Source organism: Convolutriloba macropyga, chromosome 4, assembly GCF_964194025.1.
Source record: "Convolutriloba macropyga chromosome 4, txConMacr16.3, whole genome shotgun sequence".
Lineage (NCBI taxonomy): Eukaryota > Metazoa > Xenacoelomorpha > Acoela > Convolutidae > Convolutriloba > Convolutriloba macropyga.
Genome location: NC_134471.1, coordinates 60620608 through 60643774, shown reverse-complemented (window position 1 = coordinate 60643774; position 23167 = coordinate 60620608). Strand labels below are relative to the sequence as shown.

The 23167-nt window shown below is 38.5% G+C and overlaps 1 protein-coding gene across 1 annotated transcript in view; it reads left to right on the top strand.

Moving 5' to 3' along the window:
• Window positions 1-23167, top strand: part of LOC142337798 (cyclin-dependent kinase 9-like) — a 209603-nt gene that overhangs the window by 27414 nt on the left and 159022 nt on the right. The window lies entirely within an intron of this gene.

Below are 23167 nucleotides of genomic sequence, written 5' to 3'. Positions count from 1 at the left end.
CATTTTGATTGTGTTCACTTATGAGAATATAAGTGGTCCTTGCGGAAGCGCGGAACTTGCAGTTGCGGAAACATTTCGAGCATCCAGGCAGTTGAATTATTTATTCTTCTATTATTCTCTGTTCTAGAGTTAAGTCCACGTCTCAATTGCGGCGCTAGTGAAAATGGCAGACGTACCAAAATTGAAATTTTACTGCTGGCCAATCACAATTGAGAAAATAGGAATATTGCTTTGTGATTGGCTGATTTCTCAACAAATTCTCCATGTTTTAAAATAGGACATGCGTGTTAACGAAAAATTTCCCAGAAATCGCGATAAGCCGAAATAGAATAATTATACTTTTTTGGAGGAAAACTGGTCTCACGTTCGGTTGTGATAGATTCATATCACGTCCCACAAGCCGCTGATGAGTGGCCAGATGCGTGCAAGATTGAATTTGGGGGACTGATGTGATGGCGGTGAGTGGGTGGGGGTGTGGGATTTTCTGAGAACCGCCCTTCACACCATAGGTATAAGTCTCCAGAAAAATTTTTTAATCGCATACTTGAAAACTAGTGGGCTGAACGGCTCTAAGCAAACTTAATGCAAACTGGGCGCTACCTCTTTCCCCAGTTCTGAAGCCGAAAGTCAAATGGGTCAGACGAAAAATCGCTCGAGCGATAAATTACATAGACAAACAGGATTAATATCTTTGAAACAAATTGCTTTAAGAGCAATTAACAATGATTTCCTTAAAAAATGCATGTTAAGTAATTTATGATAATTCATTTTTAATGAGGATCAGAGATGAAATTACGCCACATAACAGCAGCTGAAATGCGGCATCAACAAAGAGGGAGAGAGAACTAGTGTGAGAGAGATAAAAAGTGAACGAGAAAGAGAAGGAAAGAAACACTAACGGACGAGAGAGAAAAAGAGATGGAAATATTTCACATTCGCTTCTGCAACTTCGTTTCCCAGCCCTGCTAGTAAGTAAATCATATAGAAAAAAACCGCAAGGTAAAATTCAAAAGTTTTCAACTTCGCCGCAACATTCAACATTTTTTGTCTCAAAAGTTGAGTCAAGTAAACCATCTCCAGGACAAAATTGGAAACAATTGAAAATTTTATTAAAATCTTGCTAAAATTCAAGATAATATTATCTTAAGAACCATTTCATTGTTTCAAGAGGCTATCCAGTATCCCTGTTTCAAGCCTGACATAGTTTAACTGGCTCAAAGCTCCATACACTTGGAACATAAAAATTTTCCGCAAAATATCGATAGAAAATGAGTAAAAAAAGATCGATCACCATTCCAATAACTCTAGAATTGATCCAGCAGCTTATTATCAAACCTTGGATGAGGTCTCAGGTCCACTGGTGACGAAAATTCAAACAAAATTGCAAAAATTTTGAAAATTCGCTTAAATTCGTGGTATAAAAATTTTGAAAAACATTCCATTACATCCATAAAATATGCAATAAAATATTAGTAAACCTTATGGGAAGTTCCGTGGCTCTTGAGGCTAGAGAAATCAAAACAACGACAAAAATTTCAAAGACTTAAAAAAAATTTTTATTAAAAAATTGCTAAAATTTGTGATATTTAAAAGTTGAACATTAATCCATAACCAGTCAAAAATTTTACAGTAAATTATTATTAAACTCTAATGGAAGTGTTATGACCCTTGAGGCTCAAAAAACCTGAATAATGACTATAAATCTTAAAAAAAGAAATTGCACGTTTTCTAAAAAAAAATACTAAAGTTCGTGATGTTAAAACATAGCAAAACATTCCAATACATCGAGAAGTTATACAGTAACTTATTTTCAAACCCTAGAGGAAGTTCTTTTGCTCTTGAGGCTAAAAAATCGACAAAAATTTCCAAAGCTTGAAAAAATCTTGAAAGTTCTATAAATTGCCAAAATTTTCAACATTAAATGGTTGAAAAACTATTCCATGGTCAATACAAAATGTCAGTAACTTATTTTCAAACCTCATAGGTTTTTCTGGCCCGTGGGTCTGGAAAGACTTAAGTAAAAATAAATGTCAAAAAATTTGAAATTGCACGTTTTGTCAAAATGCTAAAAATCGTGATGTTAAGAAAAATGTTGAAACCATTCCATTACCACTAGAAACTATACAGTTACCAAATTTTAAAACCCTGGAAGAGGTTCCTTGACACCTAGGGCTGACAATGATATGTCAAAAAATTGTGCAAAATAGTATAAATTTGCGTTTTTAGCGAGCACTATATCGTTAGTAACTAGAAATGGGGGGGGGCAACAGTGGGGTGGGCGGTAACATACCGCGGGGGGGGGGGGGGGGGGTTGGGGGCAATAGTGGGGGGTCAATAGTGGAGGGTTCTTCAACCTCTAAGAACCGCCCTTCACACCATTAGTATAAGTCTCCAAAACAGTGAGCTGAAACAGAGCTGAAAGGCTCTAATAGCACTTAATGCCCGCTGGGCGCTACCTGTTTATCCCTTTTTTGAGTACGAAAAACCAAAACTCGTCAGACGAAAAATTGCTCAAGCGAAAAATCGCATAAAAAAAAGACCGACAGGACTAATATAATTTCTACAAACTTCGTTTGAGAGCAATTAATTATTCAACGATCAAACTTTTTTTCAAGGCCTATATACAAAATGTTATTTTTCCTAATGCGGGAGGGGCTAACTTCGTCCTATTAAGGATGTGTTCAAGAGTAAAACTTGTACGGGATTTAGACAAAGTAAAGAACAAAATACTGTTGTAGAAAACTGCACTTCTGGGGCACACCTGATTTCACCATGGTACAGCTGATTACTCCATTGTACAGCTGATTGCACCATTGTCAGCTCTGCTTCTCTGGCTGGATCGGAAACCTCGAGGGTATCCAGAGTTGAAACAGGAGCTCTGTTAACTAGTTCGTAAATGGGTCGCTTACCTTCTCTGAAAGCTGCCAACGTCGCTAAAGACCTTACCAGAAATCAGTTCGCAAACGTCAATAACGCAAATCGCAAACACAAATATAGCGTGTCCCATAAAGTTGCAATAAAGTCAGTCCCATAAAGTTGCAACGCTATCGAACGTTGAAAGGTCTAAGTTCAAATTTAAAACATGCAGATATCTAGCAAAACACTGCCCATTTGCATGCCCCGAGCTTTTCGAATGTTCGCTTGCGTTGCAACTTTATGGGACTTACTATAGCGTGTCCCATAAAGTTGAAATATGCAAACGTTTCAAAAGCCACAGGTTAGAGTTCAAAGTTCAAATTTAAAACATGTAGAAAAAATTGATGAATGAAAACTTAGTGGAGAAAACGTTGTCATTGAAATGAGCACATTGATGCTCAATTGCACGTTTTTGTCGTTTTTCGAACGTTCGGTTATTTCAACTTTATGGGACAGACTATATAAGCGAATGTTCCAAAAAACTGTCTGCATTGCTCATTTGCATACTCAATTGCATGTTTTGGCGTTTTCGGTCATTTCAACTTTATGGGACAGACTATATAATTGACGGTTGCCGTATAGTAAGTCCCATAAAGTTGCAACGCAAGCGAACGTTCGAAAAACTCTTGACATGGAAATGAACAACGAAATGCTGATGTCTGAATGTTTAAAGTTTGAACTCTGACCTTTGAAACGTTCGATAGCGTTGCAACTTTATGGGACTTACTCTAAGCATGGCCGACAAAGTTATAGTCAGTTGCCAAGTTATAGACAAAGTTGCAACGCTATCGAACGTTTCAAAGGTCAAAGTTCAAATTTAAAACATGCAGATATTAGCATTGTTCATTTGCTAGCCAGGAGTTTTTCGAACGTTCACTTGCGTTGCATTCACAAACGTTGGCATTCAAATGAACACATTGATGCTCCATTGCACGTTTTTAGCGTTTTTCGAACGTTCGCTTATTTCAACTTTATGCGACAGACTATTTATAGTGTGTCCCAAGTTTTAGCGTGTCCAATGAAGTTCAAATAAGCAAACGTTTCAAAAACACTGTCCACATTGCTAATTTGCATGCTCAATTGCATGATTGGTGTTTTTCAAACGTTCGATTATTTCAACTTCATTAGAAAGACTATAATCGAACATTAAAACTAATCGAACATTACTTGACCTTTCAACTCAACTTGAAAGTTTTTGAACCGTTTGCGTTGACTTCAAAATAATGGGAGAGACTATACAAAATAGGCAAACGTTCAAAAAATTGCCGACATGCAAATGAACATGCTTATTTAGTCTGTCCCGTAAAGTTGAAATTATCGAACAACTGAAATACGCTAAAACATGCAATTGAGCAAAAATGAGCAATGTGGGCAGTGTTTTTCAACGCCTTTATTTCTACTTCGTGGCACACGCCGCTATGTTTTCTATTATTCAAACCTCCAACTTGGTTCTGAAAACTGACCTTTGAAACGTGCAATCCACTTTTGGCGTAGCAGTTTGACGAGACTTTATATTTCAGACAGATGAATACTTGTTAGTGTCTATCAGGTTCTTCCTGGTTACTTACATTCAAAACATAAACTGACAAACGTCGGACAAATTAATCTCGAAAGATAATCTCAGCAGATAATCTCTCAGCAGATAACTCTAAATGGGCGCAAAAAATTTAACTAGGGAGGGTTCCAAACACGCGACCTCAGCCGTCCTAGACTGAAGCCTTATCCACTCGTCTATCCAGGCCTTTTATAATCCTATCATTGAATCGGTTTTGTTTAGCAACAGACTTGGTGTATGAATAAAAGCAATTTAGGCCACGCGCCAAATTGATTGGCCATGAGTCAGAGTTGAAAAGAAACAAAACAACAGCTGATACAGCCCCCAAAATCCTCTAGCCTTTTTGAAGCAAAAAAAACTTCAGGGGGCAACAGTACTGGTCTGGAGAAGCAGAAAAAAATGAAACGCGAAAGTAAAAAAACTTAATCCCCCAAAGGTAATCTATCCAGAGATAAAATCATTTTTGAAAAAGAGGGAGCTAGTTATTTACCGCGATAGCAACTGATGCCAACAAAGAGGCTGAGAATGTGCGTTCGCACATAATGTTCCAACCCGGCTTATCCACAAGTTTGGCTTAATTGACCACCAAATGAGGAAGCGATAAACTTAAAATTTCAAAATTGATCGAAAAAAATTGGTGTATGAATAGCTTCCAACTCCAATCACCTAGTAAAGTACATATTGGCACATTATTGGGCCAATGCGACCTGCCAATATTAAGAAAACGAGACAAGACAAACAAAAAATCAAATATTTACATCCAAGAACTAATAGACAAAAAAACTTCATCACAAAGTGGAAATAGTGTCAACTAAAACCTAAAATTAGCAAACTAGTTTTCTTTCTACCAGAAAAAAATGGGACCAGCCCTTGATGAGACTTGGTAACAAGCAGACAAAAAAGAAAAAAAACGAGAGTTAAAAAAAGTGTTCACGTTTTCTGGAAAACAGATAATTTCAGATAGTGAAAAACCATTAGATATCAATTGAAACGTTTAAATAGGTCTCTATTCATTCATACCGCAAAATGAACACTTTGAGAACTGTAATTAACCAGAATATGTCGTACGTCTACAAAATTAACCAACAAACTCAGTCAAAAACGAAATGCAATAAAATTTTGTAAGAGAACGGCGTCAAAGTAGATAAAAACGTATTCTAATCTGCTAAAACAGAAACATACAATCAATTGCGCCTTGTTTGAATACCAATAATGAGATACCTGACCGTTGAACATCAAAACTAGGCAACAAGTATTCAAACGGAAAAAAAGGAAAGTTATATTTAAAGACATAAAAACATTAGCTAGCAAATCCACAAATAGGTTCTTTAATATCTCAAACCAAAGCTATTAATCTTTTCAATATTCAGAATATGTTATAATCGAAAATAGGAAACAAGTAAGCAAGAACAAAAAACGGAACATTTTTAAGGTCACGGACACCATCAGCCATCAACTGAAATCATTTACCACGACTTCTCATTGTCCAGATTATCTTACGACTAAAAAAGAACAACAAATATTGAAAATAAAAAATTCAAAAAAAAATTAAAAATCAGTGTCCAAGCCATTAACTGACTTAAATTTAGTTTTCTAATATGACAAGACACCACAGATTTAACTCAAACTTGGACATAAACTCATTAACATTTGTTTCCAAAGTCATAAAAAATTTTAGCAATCAACTTATACGAGTAAGAAGGCTCATTTGCTCTTCCATAGCAAGCAGCAAAGACCTAAAACTATCCAGAGTTAACCATTCGACAACAAAAGAACAAATATAAAATTACTCTTTTGAAAAAAACCGGAAAACAATAAGCGATGCAATAAAACGCTTTGATATGTTCAATTGTGCTTTTCCTTGACACTTATAGTTTTGTTTGCAACGTGTAATTGTTGAGACAAGGTAACAAGTAGAAAAAAAAGAACAGGGAAAATGCAAATTTAAAGAAAACGTCTACATTTTCTTAAAACATTTGATCAAGTTTTTTTCAAAGAGTTATGCTATCTACTGAAATCAGCATAGGTCTTGTTTCTGCATTGGAAGCAGTTTAGACCTACAATTTTTCGGAATATATCAGAACACCTTCAGAAGAATGACAAACAACGACAAAATTGAAAAAACCAATTAAATTCTGCAAGAAGAGTGTCGAAGCAGTTAAAACCACAATCTATTCAAAGAAAAAATTGATGTGTTCGTTCAGGTGTGCCTTCTTTCTCAAAGCTAATATTGTGACATCTTACCTTACAATAACGTGACACGAGAAGATAATGAACTCTCTTCCGATTTAAAAAAACAACTGATTACAATCCGATTTTATTTGGACATGTTTGATAAAAAGACTGAATTCTGAAAAATTTAGCGAAAATTTTAAGTAAAAAATTGGATTTTTCATAAACACATTGGTTTTTCGAGGTATACCCAACAACTCTATCGTTACCAATTTTATCATATTTTTTGGGCAAAATTGGCAAAAACTGCGTAAAACTAAGGAAAATGTGAACAATAATAACGAAAATCAGACAAATGTTTACAAAATTTTAAGCCTCAATAACTCAGTGGAAAAAACGAAATTCAAAAAATCTTTTCCGTTATATATTCTATGCTGAATGGGCTTTCTAATGATACCACACACAACCCACTATGATGAATATATCGATCGGCGACAAATGGCTGAACAAAAAAACCGTTTCAGTATATAGTTCCCCCCGCCACTAAATAAAAATCTTTAAATACCTTCCATATCTTTAAATAGTTTCGTAGAGTAAATGCTGAAAACATTGATCAACTTAAATTAATTATAAGTGTGGAATTGCCACCGGTACGACAAATTTTTCTGGTTTTGTTTGATTAAAAGTATAAAAATTATGCAACCATCCGTACCCGGACTTTTCCCAAACCAACGCGGTTTAAACTTATCCAGTTAAAAAACGTAACCGCCGAGGAAATTATATCAGTTTGGTCTCTATTGGCATTCAATAACAAACCCTCTCCTTCACTTTGTTATGTTCAACTAAAGGGGCAAAAAACGGTTATACAACAAACCCAAGTACTTCAAACTTAAGTAGTTCAATTATAACCGTCACAGAAACAATTTTTCTGTTTCATTTCTGCAAGCTTTCAATGGCAAATCCTTCAGTTCACTGTACCTTACCAATACAACATACTTTCACTATTGCGCGTTGATACCACAGTAAAGTTTGATACCGTTTAGAATAGTTGAAAATCAATTTTCTCCGAAGCTTCACCTAAACGCAGGAAAACAACAAATCTCCGCGTTCTCAAACTGAAAGAAACTTACATTTTTGAAAAAATATCATTAAGATGTTAAAAGAAACCTACAACGTGGCCGAAATTAAAGTGGGCACAGGTTTTTCAATCTCACGTCAATCAAAACTCAAATATCTAGGCCACCAAGCTTATCGGTTCAATTTTCTTCCATCCATCGTGCACTCCAAACATATGCAGTACGGTTTCCTACTCCTTTAAATTGGAGTTAACACATCAGATAGTACGGTTAATTCCAAGCGATTCAGACTGCGGGATCTTTTGAACCAACCGACGGGCCATCCAGCAGATTGAGATATTGATAAAATGGATCTATTCTGTTTCGCCCCCCCCCCCCAGTGTTTTGGATCTTTTCTGCTAGCGCCCCCCCCCCGCTTAGTTAGGCACCCCCATTTATAAATGTGTAAACATATTGTTAAAGCTAAGTAATCTTATACGTGAATATATATGAGCAATATGCATTTACTAAAAGCTACCACAACTATTGTTTGAAAGTATTACGTATTCAACCAAAATTTGTTGCATATAACGTAAGCATCAAAAAAAATTTCTGTATTAGATCATTTTTGGTGTTATCGGCTACAATAAGGGCTGGATTTTTTAAAACTTCTTAAGGAAACTATTCTAAAAGTGCCTTCAATCTACCTAGACACTCTTGTTTCAATGAAATGCAAATATCGCTCGTACAATTCACAAAAACTTAGATTTGGGGGGGGGGGGTGCAGATTTAACGGCTATATAAGGCTTGGGGGGGTGGGGGCAGCAGAAAAGATCCAGTGTTTTTTATAACCCCCAGTTACAAATTACATGTTTTTATATAGCAGGTTACTATGTATGATAACTCTCTTCTTATTGTTTGCTTCTTCTTTTTCTATCTTTTTAGAGGCGGCTATGTAGGTGCTAGTGCCAAGTGCTATATTGTGTGAAGACAGAGTTATCGTTGCAATATCCTTTCTAATAAAGGCTTTTAATTGCAAGTTTTTGCTAAGTGCTATTCGGGGCGCGGGCTCGGTAAAAACGCTCTTTTTCTGCTACAAGTTTTCAATTCAAGTAATTTGGTAAGCAACTGAACTGTACTGAGCAGAATCGTCTGTATGAATTTCAAGATAATAAAAGCGTGCTGTATGAATTTACAAAAGTCTTTTTCAACCAATCAAAATTTAGCATCGTCATATTACGGCTCTTTAGAAAAAGCGGAGGCGATGGGTTTCGAACCTTTAATCTTATGATTATAAACAGGGTTGCCTAGTGTGCTGTGCCAAGTGGGTCTTGATTAGTGGTATTGTCAAAGTCAAGGGATTTACTGGGCTAATTAAGTATAAATGGAAAGCAACACCAATAGTGGTTTGTTCTAAGTTTTTATTGAGTATTCCAGATCAAAATGCTGAAAGTTTACTTTCTGTTTGCTCTTTTGTGGCCTCTTGTTTTCTCGTCTGATGTATGCGAAGAAATTGAGCTGGGGAACGCGACTGCTGTATGTTGTGAAAAGAATACTACATTCCGCGTTGGCCAAGTGGATGTGAGTTTCGTGCCTTATCGGAGCCATATTTGTCCAATTGGTGATGGTGGAATTGAAGATTTGTGTCCTCGATTTGTGTCAAGTGTTTCAATGATGTTCGTGTTGGTCGTGGCAGGCGTAGTAAGCATGCAGTAAAGAAAAATAAAATCGAGCAGTTTTGTAGAAGAATAGATTCGTGCAGTAAAAAAAAATAATTAGATAAATTGATTTGTGGTTCTTGTCAGGTTCATCCTGAAGGCGCGTGTTCGTCCCCTGCAAACTTGTTGAAGTTTTTGTCCGTCCTCGCTTCTCTTGAGGACGAACACGCGCCGTGTAATAAGGTCCAGGTTGTGCGGCTGTCCTGGCCAGATGTATTCCACTATAAAATAACTGGAGTAGATCGGGTTGTCCGATCCTACAATTTTCGTCAGCAGTGCCATTCTGTTGTTCAAGTTAAATGGAAGAGGGGGGTCGGCTGCGAATAGAACAGGCATGACTGAGTTGAAAATTGATTTTTTGGGAAGTGAGTTTTGTGACTTTGACTGATGTGGATCAACAGAGATTTATGCCAGTTATTAGGTGTAGTTGATTGGTTAATCTTCTGGGTTTATTTGCATTTTTCCCAGGAAGATTAATGTAGTAGTGATCTGTCACGTGTGGCAGTTCCATTTGCTCCGCGTTGTGAGGGGAGTAAAGTTATGAAGTAAATCCCTCGGCATGGCAGTAAATGACAGTCACTAATGGAGTTTTCGGAAGTAATTCCCTCGGTATGGCAGTAATTGACAGTCACTAATGGAAGTTTTGGAGGAAAGTAAATTGAGAACAGTGTGATTGACTGCTCTATTGATAAAGTTATTCAGAATACGTTTACTGCGGAGAGGTCAAATTTTTATAGCGGCGTTATTCATCGACTGTTGGATCTTTTATCGAAGCTTTGCAAAAACGATTGTAATAACGAAGAAACGGAATATTCTATTTTATCAAAGTATGGACACTAAAAGGTTCGTTAATTACTTATAACAATTTAGGATTTCATAGGCTAGCATTAATCGTTTTTTTGTAATTTTAAACAGAATTATCGTGTTTAGAACGACACGAGGCAGACAAGATTTGCTAATCGAAATGAACGAGTTCAAACATCAGTACTACGATCGGAAAAAATTAATAAGTCTCGGATGGAAAGAAGTGGAAACAGTCGATGGGCGGGGTATAAATAGTTGGAACTCCTTAAAGAATAAATTAACTATAGAAGGTAAAGGGGGACTGGTTGGAGAGAATGGTTGGCCAAAGGTACCATTGGCAATAAATAATGAAGAAATTGTGGGATTGCAAGAAAGTTTAGTGGAAGGGTTCCGGGGCTGTAGAGATCAGGGCGATGTGTATAATTATGTTAGTAAATTAAAGTCGGAGAGTGGTGATAGCAGGTTGTATCAAGAAGTTGGGTCGTATGCTGGTTTGTGTAATTCAATAGGTTGGACGTTTTGTGTGGATGGTTTAATGAGTGGTGTTTTGCCTGATGGTTTTACTGGTGTAAGGAGAGATGCCATGGTACAATGGAATGAGTGGTGGACGGCGGCACATGTTGAAATTGGGGGTAATGATAGTGTTTCGAAAACGCCGTGTGGTGAGAAATTGTTTCTGATTTGTGGAAGTTATCAGACATCAAGGGATTTTAATAATGTTATGGGTACTCCGCAATATTTTATGGATTTAATTAAGAGGGGTCCTTCTGCAAGTGGTTTGGGAAAGGATGTTTGGTTTTTCATTCCGACGAAAGATAATGTGTTGTGCCAGCCTTCGTTGTGTGCGCATGCTGTTTTAACTTTTACAAGAGGTTTGTCGTTGGTGACTGGCTGGGAGGCGCGTGATCAATCGAATCAAGTTGTTGTTGATCGGACTTTGGGATCGTTTGCTTATGGTGTACGTAAAGGTGTGGTAATAAGAATTGTAATATCAAATAAAAATAAAAAGGCAGTGTTAGACTGGGCGAACGAAAGAGAAGTATCAACTGGTGGTGCTAGTGATGTGACTGAGCATGTGCAAAGTTTTGCTAATAGTGGTCTAATTTTAAAAACAAATAACAAACGAGGTAATCGAAGAAAATGGGGTGGGAAACGGGAAACGAAAACGCAATCGAACGATAACGAGAATTTTGTGTATTCGTTTCTTCCTCCAAAGGATCCTTCAATGGAATAAGTGAGTTGTTCAACTTTAATTTACATTTTTTTTTTTTTGGGTTGGAACTATACTGCCAGGGTTTTTTTTCAAATTTTTTGAGATTTTATTATTTCAAGCCCGTGCCCTTTCAACGTGTTTTGAAAGGATCTTTTTTTGTTGATACTGAGCAATCGGTAAGGGTCCTGTCTGTGTTAGTTTGGTTTTGTTTTGGAAAAAAAAATGATGTTTCGTGAGTTTTTTGGGTCGTTTTTTTGCACAGTCGTATGTAGTGTAAGCAATTAATATTTTGACTTTCAATCGCGTGCCCTTCGAAGTGATAACAAGGTGGGATGTTAATTTTTGTTGATAATGGTTGGGAATAGATTGGTTAATAATAGTTTGCTATGTTAGGGGTGCTTGCTCATTGTGCTCACGAGTTGTGACTCACGAGTAAAAAAAAATTTTTTTTTTGGACAGAAGTAAAAAAAAATTAAATTGGTAAGAAATTAAAAATAAGAAGAGGCGTTACATTTGAATAATCTGCGGTGTTTATAAAATAAGTACTACAATGAATTAATTGCGACTCATGAGAAAAAAATTTAAAAAAAAATCGAATAAGAAAATTAAAGAAAATTATGCAAGTCTAAGTGAATACACGGATGCCAACAGGGTCGAACTCAATGGGGTCGTCATTGTCCATTTGAATAAAATCCCAGAATTGGTGGGTGAGTTGGGTACCTTGGGATGAAGTAATGTAGTGGTAAACGTAGGTGTAGTATTCCCAGGTTGTGTAGAAAAAACATTTTTTCGTGAGAAGGCCTGTATGGGAGTGTGCCCAGATCACGATGGTTCCATTTTGTAATATGACATATTCATTGAAAAAACATTCCCTGTATTGGATTCCTACTTTCACGCAAACGTTGATGTTGTGGTTGGTGTGTGATTTTGGGGCGATGTCTTCTGGGCCGACGTAATTCCGGATTTGGTCCCAAATGCTTGTCATGATTTTTAAGAAAATTCAAAACTGTTGAGGTGCTAGGTTTTAAGATTTGTAAATATCAGGGAAAGGATAAGTAAATATGGTTTTTTAAAAAAAAGAAATCACAGGTCAAATTCGCCTTCTAAAAATTCTTCTTTGGTGTTCTGTAGGAAATTCAAAAATGTAAGAAAATTTGGATGATCTGGTTCCAAAGTGATTTTTTTGTCTTGATTATTGTCCAAGAAGTTAATCCAGAAGCATAAGGTATTGCAGGGGAAGATGAAGTATTCAGAAAAGACTGCAAGTTTTATATCAAAATCAGTGAGAAAGTATGCATAAAGTGGAAATTGGGTTGGAATTGGAGAGATGTAAGGAATGGTGTCTTCTGATTGGTCAATTGTGGTGAAAGTTGGGGTTGGTGGATAAGACATAAGATTTTTAATGGAATATAAATGAAAATGTTTGAGGAAATTTACATGGAGTCATCTGAGAATGGAATGGGTGATGGGGGAGAAATTGGAATATAATTTAATTCAGTGGAATTGTGGTCTGATGTAGGGTCAGGGCTTTCGGGACTTTCAGAAATGGTTGGTTGCGATGGTTCTACTGCAACTGGTTCTCCTTCTGAGTTAAGATAGAAATTCACATTAATATAATTATTTCCCGATTGTATGCATTGTAGAATTGTTTGCCATACGGCTGATGTCTCATTCACTGTAAGGGGAATAAAAGAAATTGAATAAATATTGTTGACAATATTGTCTTGTTGCATGTTAATACTAATTATTGCTTCACGATCTGTAAAAAAGGCAATGCTGTATTCAGTAATATAAGCTGGCTGGCCGTTGAATGTAGTGTTAATGCGCGGCTCAACTTTAATTCTGAAGTGATATACTGGATTCATTATAAAATGTTTGAAATAATGCAAAAGGTAAAATTTTAGTTGTAGGAAAATTGTTTAAGTTGTTTGAAATAATTTCCAAGTTTCTATCCGCGAAGAAATTGTAATAGGTTGAGAGAATGAACAGTTAGCAATAAAGAGTGTTGCTGGTAGTTAGCAGGCACAAAGTAGTTTGAATGATTGATAGTGTTGCGGGGGAAGTGGGGCAAATTTGACATTTCGATTAATTGGGATTGTGGGCAATTATCCCTGGTTGGGTTGATTAGTGTTCCATTATAGGCTGTCATTGTGATTGATGGACAGTTCGCCTTCCGGGTTAATAGATTTCCTTCTTTTTCTCACTTTGACAGATAATTGATAAGTTTCCTTGGGGAGTTGCATCTTATTACTCCGTTGTTTAGTGCGTCAGTATAAATTCTTTTTAAAAATAAATTCGTCGCTGGATAAAAAGGTAGGGAGCAAATCCCCGCCTTTAACAATGGAGGTTTAAGGGGAATTGCTCTGTAATTTTTCCTTTTTTGATTTTTCTCAAAGAATAATTGCAAGTAATGAAAATTTCGGTTTAATACTCGAGTGATATCAAAATTTTGAATTAAGTTTTCGCAAATATAATGGTGGGTACTTTCCAGATGGAGGATAGGTCCCTCTGGTTTGTTTAGGGCTATTATAAATGTTGTTAATTAATATTTTTTTTTAAAAAAAAATTTTATTTTTTTAAATTTTGTTTTCCTTGCTCACTGCTAACACGAAATTTCTAATTTGCGGCAGAGTAGAAGTGAATGTTATTGATAACTTTTAACAAGTGACTTAGTTCAGTGGTTAGTATCTCTGGCCGTTGAGCTGGGGTTCCGGGTTCGAATCCCGGCGGGTTACCGGTGCTTCCATAATGTGGGAAAATCTGGGAAAGGGCAAAGGGGTGTAAGGGTAAGCTAGGGTAAGGGTAAGGGGGTAGAGAAAAAGGGGAAGGGTAAAAAAAATTTAACTTTTTTTTCCTTTTTTTTTATTTATAAGCTGTTTTTACGGACCACGCGGCCGTCCCACTTAGCGCAGTTGATAGCGCGCTGCACTCTCATGCTGAAGTTGAGGGTTCGAGTCCCGGTCAGGTTTTTTTTTTTTTTTTTTTTTAACGTTTCCTGTATTGATTGTTCTGAGAGGGTAAGCTCCGTAATGGGATATCGGTGGGTGTTCCGGTATATGTGTATAGATGGGCTGACTCGGTGCGGCAGGCCTGTTGACATGATCAATTTCGATAGTTGGTTCTTCGTTACGTTTTAGTCTCCTGATGTACTCTCTTAGGAATGTGTAAGGAGTGCGAGGTTTATTTATGTTTTCTTCGTTTTGGTTTTCGAACTCAGTTTTAATTTCGAGTGGTAGTACTAGTGAGCATTTGTGCAGGGGGTGTTCTGGATGTTCTTGTAGGTATTCATAGTCATTTAATGCGACAACTTGTACTGGTTTTGTTTTTATTCGCCGTCCTTCGTGTGTTATTCGGAAAGGGAAACGTCGGTGAAGTTTTGCCCATTTATGTAAAAGGTGCGAATAAGTTAGATGTAGTAATACGCTAATCAAGAAGGATAAAAATCCGAAAAGAAGAGACATTTTCCATGGTATGTACTGTTCGAATCGGTGTTCGAGTTCGGGCTTGAATGCTCTTATTCTTTCTAAAATTGGTTCGGCCATTTGTTCTATTGATTTGCTGTTTGTTCGTCGTGTTTCCATTTGTTTGAACTCTGGTTGAATTTGCTGAAGAATTTGAATTTGTGCCTCAGATCTTGATGAGAAGTTTGGTAGTTCATCCAATGGGGGCAGTAGTTTGAAGAGTGTACTTATTGGATCTGGTAATTGAAAATCTAACCGTATTGCCGGTACTGTGTCACAAGCAGTGAGGTCTGAGCGAAGATGAACATTTGGTCCTCTAAGCTGTTTTCCACATCCCAGTGTGATGATACACACTCTGCACCCAGGATGCTCAATTCTTGCCAATGGATTGCTGCCATTACCAGCGCTTTCGATGAGTGTATAATCGTCTTTGGACGATGTTATTAACCAACGACCGAAGCCGAGATTGCGTGCTTTTTCAGTCAACGGCAATTCTACTACATCCAGTTGACAGCGTTGCAATGCAAGTAGCTCGTCATCGTGGTAAAGTAAAGTAGCCATACAGGACTGATAAGTCTGTTCTGTTGGAATGGCTTTGGTGCATATTGCGTATTTTTGGGATCCGATACAATTTGCGAGCTCGTCTTCATCGATAAACGCTAGTTCTTCTCCGTCGTCTGAGACGGCCATGTATTTGGCTTCAAGTCGCCAAACTAAAGCTTTACCCGTATCCCCGTCCGGCATTGGGATCGGAATGGCATGCAGTACGTTCATAACTGTACTTTTTGAAGCCATTGGAATTGCAAGTGTAAGTATAAGACCTGCGTCAATTGCTTCGACTTGTGTGACTAATTTTGTTTCATAGTACGAGAGAATCTCTTGGATTGGTACGGCTAGAGATAATCGATCCTGTTGTCCATTTTGTTGCAAATGAACAATCGTAAGAATTTCATGCAACTGCTCCCTTGGGACTAATGACATTGGTAATAGTTGATTCATGAGAGGCGTCAAGGCATTCAGTATGTTGATTCGAAACGTATAAAGGGCCGATCGGTATGTTTTGATGTTAGCGAGTATTGCTTGGAAAATATTGCTAAGTACAAGACTATGTTGATTGATTTGTTCTCTTACGTATAAGTATTGGATGCAGTTTCTCATGTGGTGTACGTTTTGTCGTAACGCCTTGAATTGTCCTTCAGCAAGTTCCCAGTTCCTGTTTTGTGTCTCTATAATTTCGTTCTGGGCTTCTTTGATGGCTTTCAGTTCACCTGATACAACATAGAATTTTTCATTGTTTTGGATTGTTATTTGTTCAACATGATCGGTTAGGTATTGAAGATAAGCCATTGCTTGTCTGATGTTTTTCTGGTTTCTAGCCACTCTTTTGTCGCATCCTCCGAACACTGATTTGATGAAGCATAGTAATTTGTCGCCTGTTCCTATTCCAATTCCAAGCACTGCGGCTGCTGCTGCTGCGGCAGCCGCACCGCGGGGTTGTCTTTGCAGTGTTGTAGAAGTTTGACTGTTTGCTCTTAGTAGTGTGTTCATTTCCAATTTGAGGTTTACAATGTCGTGTTGGGCCTGTTGGTTTTCTATCATTGTTTGTTGCGCTATCCAGTGGAGGCCTGCCGTCGAGTCAGTCATATTTGTGAAGTTCAATGGGCATCCATAATTTTCTGAAGTCCACATTTTGTCTATCTCTTTTGTCAGGTTGATCAGTTTGTCTTCCACTGTTTTGTTATATATTGGGTAGGGGACCAGGATTTCAGTTTTGACAAATTTTTCTGTCAATAGAATTTTCTGATGAAGGTTGAATAATACTCCATCTTTTGTTGCCACCGATGGTTGGTTCGTTTTCATCAAGGGTAAAAGTTGTAGTAAAAATAGTACGATATTGAGCATTTTGTGTTTTTGAGTTTTTGTGCGACTGATTTTCAGGTACCGAGTTGTGGAAAATGATTTGAGCTGTATCTTTTTTTCCTTTTAAATTAGGATTTTTTTTGGAGTGTTTTCATTGGTTGGTGACGTATCTAATGTGTATGTATAATAGAGAATTGGTGCTCAATTCCTATTGGCTGTCATCTTCGAAGCCAAAAGTTTGGTGAAGGTTTCCGTTGATCTCCCGACGGTGAAGTGTTAGCGGAACAATTCTTCGTCTGTTTTGAAGCGTTGGGCCAAGGTCCGCTAGTTCTCTGTTGGATACTCTTTGAGGAAGTGGTGAAGATGTTCTTGGGTTGTCGTGTTGAGCAATAGCACTATTGCTCTCGTTATTTTCAATTTGTGAAATGTTGCCTCCTATAAGGGAGTGCTCATTGTTCTCGTCGGATCTCGGTTGTTGGAAATCATCGCTTGGGGTTGTATTGTTGTGGTAAATATCGTTGATTGAGTTGGTCCGGTATAAGGTTTCGCCTGTAGTGTCTAATATTGGGGGCGTGTAGACGGGGCTATTAGCGTCATCAAATAGATCGCCAAGATTTTCAGTTGAATCGAACGTGAAGTCATTGAGACTCTGGTTTCGCGACTGTGAGCTTGTTGCTTGTGAGTCTGCAATGCTCTCATCGTGATTAGTTTCTGTTGTATCAATTGTCAGGTTTGGGTCTGGGATGTGGTCAAGTGGGAAGTAAGTTATGACTTTTACCTGTTCTTCCTTTGCTTTTTCTGATGGTTGCAAGAGGTTATATAGCGAGTTTTCTCGGGCCAATGCCAGATGATCATTTCTGCGAAGGTTGTATCGTCGATTTGAGCCAAAACGACTGTCGGACGGTAAGAAGTTTGAGTTGTTTGAGAAGACGTAGTCTCCTGTATCAATTGATTCTGGTGTTTCTTGCGTGTTTGCGCTTGGGACTGAGCCTTCCACGAAGAACGCATCTTGGTCAAACGTCGGTTCGTGTGTCATATCATGAAATTGTATTGGCGGGTCTTCAGAAGAAAAATTAGCTGTTTGGATGTTTGAGTTGAAAGAAACTGACTGGGCATCTGGTGTTGTTATGGGTAGCTGCATGTTGTCTTCGTTAATGTGGTGCCTGACTTGGTTGTCGAACAGCTGTGGTTCTCTCTCTTCTTCTGGTATGGTGGGGTCTGCTTCAAAGTTTCCGGGGTCTACATGTTCGAGGTCTTCTACTTGATATTGAGGTTTCACAGGTCGAAGTCTCATTCGATGGATACATTGCGTGTAATTTGTGTTGGTTTTGCGTACAATGTAGTTTGCATTCGTGAGCACTTTTTCTACTCTGTATAATGGTATCCACCTGCTTTGCTGTTTATTCATCACTGCTACTTGTGTTGTGCTTTTTGGGTCAAGGATCAGGCAGTATGATTTGGGTTTTAGTGGTGTGGCGTTGGCTTTTCTGTCATAGTACTTTTTATATTTCAAATAAGACGAGATAAGGTTGTCTTTTACGCTGGAGAAAAGCTCCGTAGTTTTGTCTTGTAGCTCTTTAATGCAGTCGTATTTTGGGTGAGACTCCCATAATTTTGTGTTTTGAAATCTGAGGTCCAAAGGATTTATAGGTGTTCTGCCGTGAAAAACGTCAGATGGCGTGCAACCAAGAGCTGGTGCGAATGTTGTGTTGTGAATGAATACTGCAATGTCAACGTATCTGTGCCAATCCGACGAAGTTTGGTTTTCGTTGATTCTCAAGATTTGTTTGAGCGGTGCGTGGTTTCTTTCAAGTAAGCCAATGGTTTGCGCATGTTTCAATGTGCAATGTTTGAGCTCTACCTCCAATAGGTTTGCTAGTTCGCTCATTAGTTCGGATGTAAACGCAGTACCAAGGTCACATATGATTCTTGAGGGAATGTAGGAGTGTCTCAGAAAAATTGAGACAAGGGCTCGTGCTACGATGTCTGCGTCGCCTTTCATAAGAGGTGTGGCGAAAAGGTACTTCGAGAACACGTCAATACCTGAGAGAATGTACGTGTAGGGAGAAGGGTGCATCTTTCCCACCAAATCTATTAGTAAAAGGTCTGCTGGGAAGTTTTGTAGAGACGAAAGTGGTTGTAATGGAGGTTTCAATGCAGATGTTGGTGCTGGTTTTGTTTGCAAGCATGTGAGACAGTTTCTGATATATTCTGTTAGGCGTTCAGTGAAGTTCGGGAAGTAAAATCGTTTTCTGAATTCTGCTATTGTCAGTGAGACTCCTTTGTGCCCACTCCAAACACTGTTATGAATTCTGTAGAGTACTTCCTTCTGTAAGTGCGACGGGACGCAATATTGTTTAATAAATTGGTTTCCAGTGTGGTTATAGAACTTGCGATGAAGGACGCCTTCTGTTATCGATAGTCTTGGGAACTGCTTGAGATACTTTTTTAGGTCACTGGATAGATATTGTCCTGTAGTCGGTGAACCTCTCTCAAACCAGAGCAGTACCCGTTTGATATCTTTGTCTTGTTGTTGTTCGGCACGCAGGTCTAAAGGTCCGTGCCCATGAGTGATGAATTCATCCAATGGGTTTTGTTCATGCATGGCGTTTATTTGTTGCGTTGCAGGTGCAAGAATTTGCAGTTGAACGTCAGCTCGAACATTCATAGGATCTTCTCCGCTGGTTTGTTTTCTCTCAAGTAAGTATGTTTTCATAATTTTGGGGGTATCGTCATTTTCTGAGCTGCTCAGATAACTGATTGAATTGTCAGGTGTATCTGCTGCTGTGTTGATTTCGATTTCATGCATCGGTATGCGTGAGTTGATGCGTAGCTCGAGCTTCTCTTTCGGGTTTATGTGTATTCTCGACAGATAGTCCGCTGCTAAATTGGCTTTTCCGGGTATGTGTCCCAGTATGATGTCGAAGCTGAGTACATGATCGAGAGCATTCCAAAGTGTTGGCGGTATGATTTTTGTTTGAAAGAACCTGGTTACTGATCTGTTGTCTGTCAAAATGAGAATTGGTTTTTTACATCCCCATATAATATTTGCAAAGGTGTCTAGGGCAAAGTGAACTGCGAGGAATTCTTTCGCATATATCGAAAGTTTGAGTTGGTTTGGGTGGAAAATTCTAGATCCAAAACTGACGGGTGCATAAATTTTCAGTTCCTGATTATCATCATTTGTTGTGTAGTCTTCTATCATTAGTACGTATCCGGCTGCGTAAAAGGATGCATCGGCCATTATTACATATTGTTGGTCAACTTTGGGTAATCTTAGTGAAAGGTCACAGGCTGTTCTTAGATCATTTGTAAGCTTTTCCAGCATAACTTGGTGTTCTTCTTCTATCACGAAATTGGTGTCTTTCTTAAGTAGGCGATAGAACAGTAAAAGTTTTTCAGCAAGTTCAGGGATAAAGGCTTTGTAAAATTGAAAAAATCCGATCATTCGTTTGACTTGTTTTGGGTTTCGCGGCATTCTGAATGTTTTCAGAAAAGTTGTAATCTTCTGTGTGATTGGTGTGAGACCCTCAGAGGTTATCGTATTGCCAAGAAATTGTATTTCTCTGAGTCCAAATGCGCATTTGTCTGTTGCGAGTTTCATTCCTGATTCTCGGATGCATGTAAAGACTGCTCGAAGTTTTTCCAACATGTCGTTTGTGTCATGTGCTCCGATGCCAATGTCGTCGACGTACTGAAAGCATTTATCCGCTGTTATCACGGGGTCCAGGTTTTGACGCATGAATGAGCTAAAGGCGCTGACACTTCTGCTTAGTCCTTGGGCCAGTCTTTGAAAAGCATATGTTCTCGACGCGAAGTTAAAGGCCAGTAGCTGTACTGATTGTTCATCTGCCATTGGTACAGAGAAGTAGCCGTGGCTGCCATCCATTTTGCAAAAGAGTTTCTTGCCGGCTAAGTGGGTGCCCGCATCTGCTAGTGTAGCTATCGGGAAGTTGTTATTGTTGTAGTCGTTTCTAATGAGGTGGTTTATTTTCCTTAGATCTACTAATATTCTGAGCTTCCCGTTTGGCTTCCGTTTTGCAAATATTGGAGATGAGTAGCGGCTGAAGGGGAGCGTTGTTATGACTCCGTAGTACTGGAGAAGGGCTAGTTCAACAAGCAAATCGTCTTTGAGATGGATTGAAATTCTTTGAGTTTTTGAGTATACAGGTCTGTTTGTGTCTGGTGTCAATTTGACTGAGAACTTGTGAGTGTAGCCAATGTCAAGGCGGTGCCTTGTGAATATGTCATTGAATTCGACTAGAAGCTGTTCTGTTCTTTCTTTATCTTTGTCAGAGAGTACGCTGTCGCTCCATTTGAATGCGTTAAGAAAAGTTTTCCGGTCTTCATTTTTCGAGAGTGGTTGAATTGCTTCAAGATTTTTAAATTTAACAAGTTCGTCATATATGCGTTTTTCAACTGTACTCATCTTGGTTGTGTCGGGATTGGTTTCTGGGGTTGGAAACCAGAATCCGTTTTCGTGTTTTATTGTTATATGATTTATTTCGCCTTTTGCTGTTCTCTCTATAGATTTTTCTATTTGCTTTATTGTTTTCTTTGAGTCGCTTGATGGGAAAAGTTTTGGCTCAAGTGGTATCAGGTAGCGTGCTTGCTCTGGTGTGATGATTTCAAATGTTGCTACTGGAGAGTCTTGTCTAATGTGCAGGGGAACTTCTGTTGTATTGATTGCAAGTAGGGTGGTAGTTTTGTTTTTTGTAAGTTTGTCAAGCGTGCTTGTTAGACCAAGGCCCAGTTTTTCAAATTTGACAGTAGGCTCTACGAGTCCAATTTGTTCTTGTGCATCAGTTTCCTCCGATGGGATTAGTTCCAGGGATTTTTGTTCCCCAGGTGAGAGCGTATAGGTTGTTTTAGTTTTGAGCATGATTTTTTTTCGGCTGTTGAGACGTTTTTGTTTGTTGTTGCCTTTTATATGCATTAGATTTAGCTGAAAAGTAAATTCTGGTGTTTGGAGTAGTCTGTTGTGGGCATCAATAATAATCTCATTTTTATCAAAGAAGGGAAAGCCAAGAAGGATAGCGGAAAGTGTTTCAAACACCATGAACTGTTCCTCAAATTGTAAGTGGCCAATTTTGAATGTCAGTTGGACTGTAAATAAAATGGGTGATTGGTGTAGGAAAGCTGTAGACACGTTTATTTCAGGAGGATTTGTTTTTTCTGGTTTTTGGTAGAGGCTTCTGCTTATTTTATCAAAATGTTTCTTTGACATGGCGCTGCTGAATGCTCCAGTGTCTGCTACTGCTTTCATTATTAATGTTTCGAACTGTAGAGGTATTATGAATACATTTTCGCTATAGTTTGTCATGCTATCTGGTATATGTTGTAGAAAAACATGCAGGTTATTTAGTTTTTTGATTGCTGATTGAATGGCATATTTCCATCGCGGTATGCTGGTTGACGTTCTGGACAATCTCGGGCAGTGTGCTCATTGCTAGCACATGTTCTGCAAAATGTCCTCATTGGTGTAGGAGATCTTTCGGTACGTCCATTACTTCGGTCGTTTCGTTGGAAGTTTGACCTTCCTCTCGAATAATTTCCTCGACCTCTCTGAAAGCTTCCACGGTTACGTCCTCTGCTGTTGTAGTTGTTACTGTATCCTCGGCCATTTTGGTTTCCATTATACTGGTATGTTTGTCTGTTGTGGTTGTAGCCTCTGTAGTTATTTCCTCTTCTGTAGCTAGGGTACTGAGTACTCTCTACGCGCTGATGCGGTGGCTGTGCTACTTGCATTGATGCTATGCCTGCCGCCATTATGCTTTCTATGGCTTGGGCCACAGCAGGGTTTCCTGATGCGTTTAGTGTATTGAATGCCGTGGTGTATTGTGGTTCGGGGTTTATCTGATCAATTCTGACTCGTCGCTTGATGATAGCGCATAGTTCGTTTACAGTGATGTTGTCATTCTCTTTCAGCAACACTTTCTTGTACTTGAAGGGCATGCCTTGAATGAATTGTTCTCTTATTCGTCTTGTTCTTTCGTCAGTGCGGTCGATGTGAGCTGCAGGATCGTCCACAATTGCGAGGTTGGCGAGGCGTTGCAGATCTGTGAGGAAGTCATCTGGTTGTTCTTTCACTGGATCAAACTTTCTCGATTGCAGATCGAGCTCAAAGTTTCGTCTTTGGTCTGCTCCTGCATATCGGTTGCGTAGTTGTTCAAGCGAATCGTCTAGGTCGTTTCGTGTGTTTTCGGCGAGTCGAAGGTAATAGTTGAGTGCATTACCGGCTAAGTGTAGGTGAAGATATCTTGCACGTTGGTGGTTCGCTTCAGGAATTCTAGATACAGCAATGCTTGCTCTCAGTAGTCCTTCAAATTCAGGCCAATTTTCGTTTGGTAGTCCCGAGAACCTTTTCAGATGTACGTGAGGCGGACTTGGGTCTGCCATTTTCTTTTAGTCAG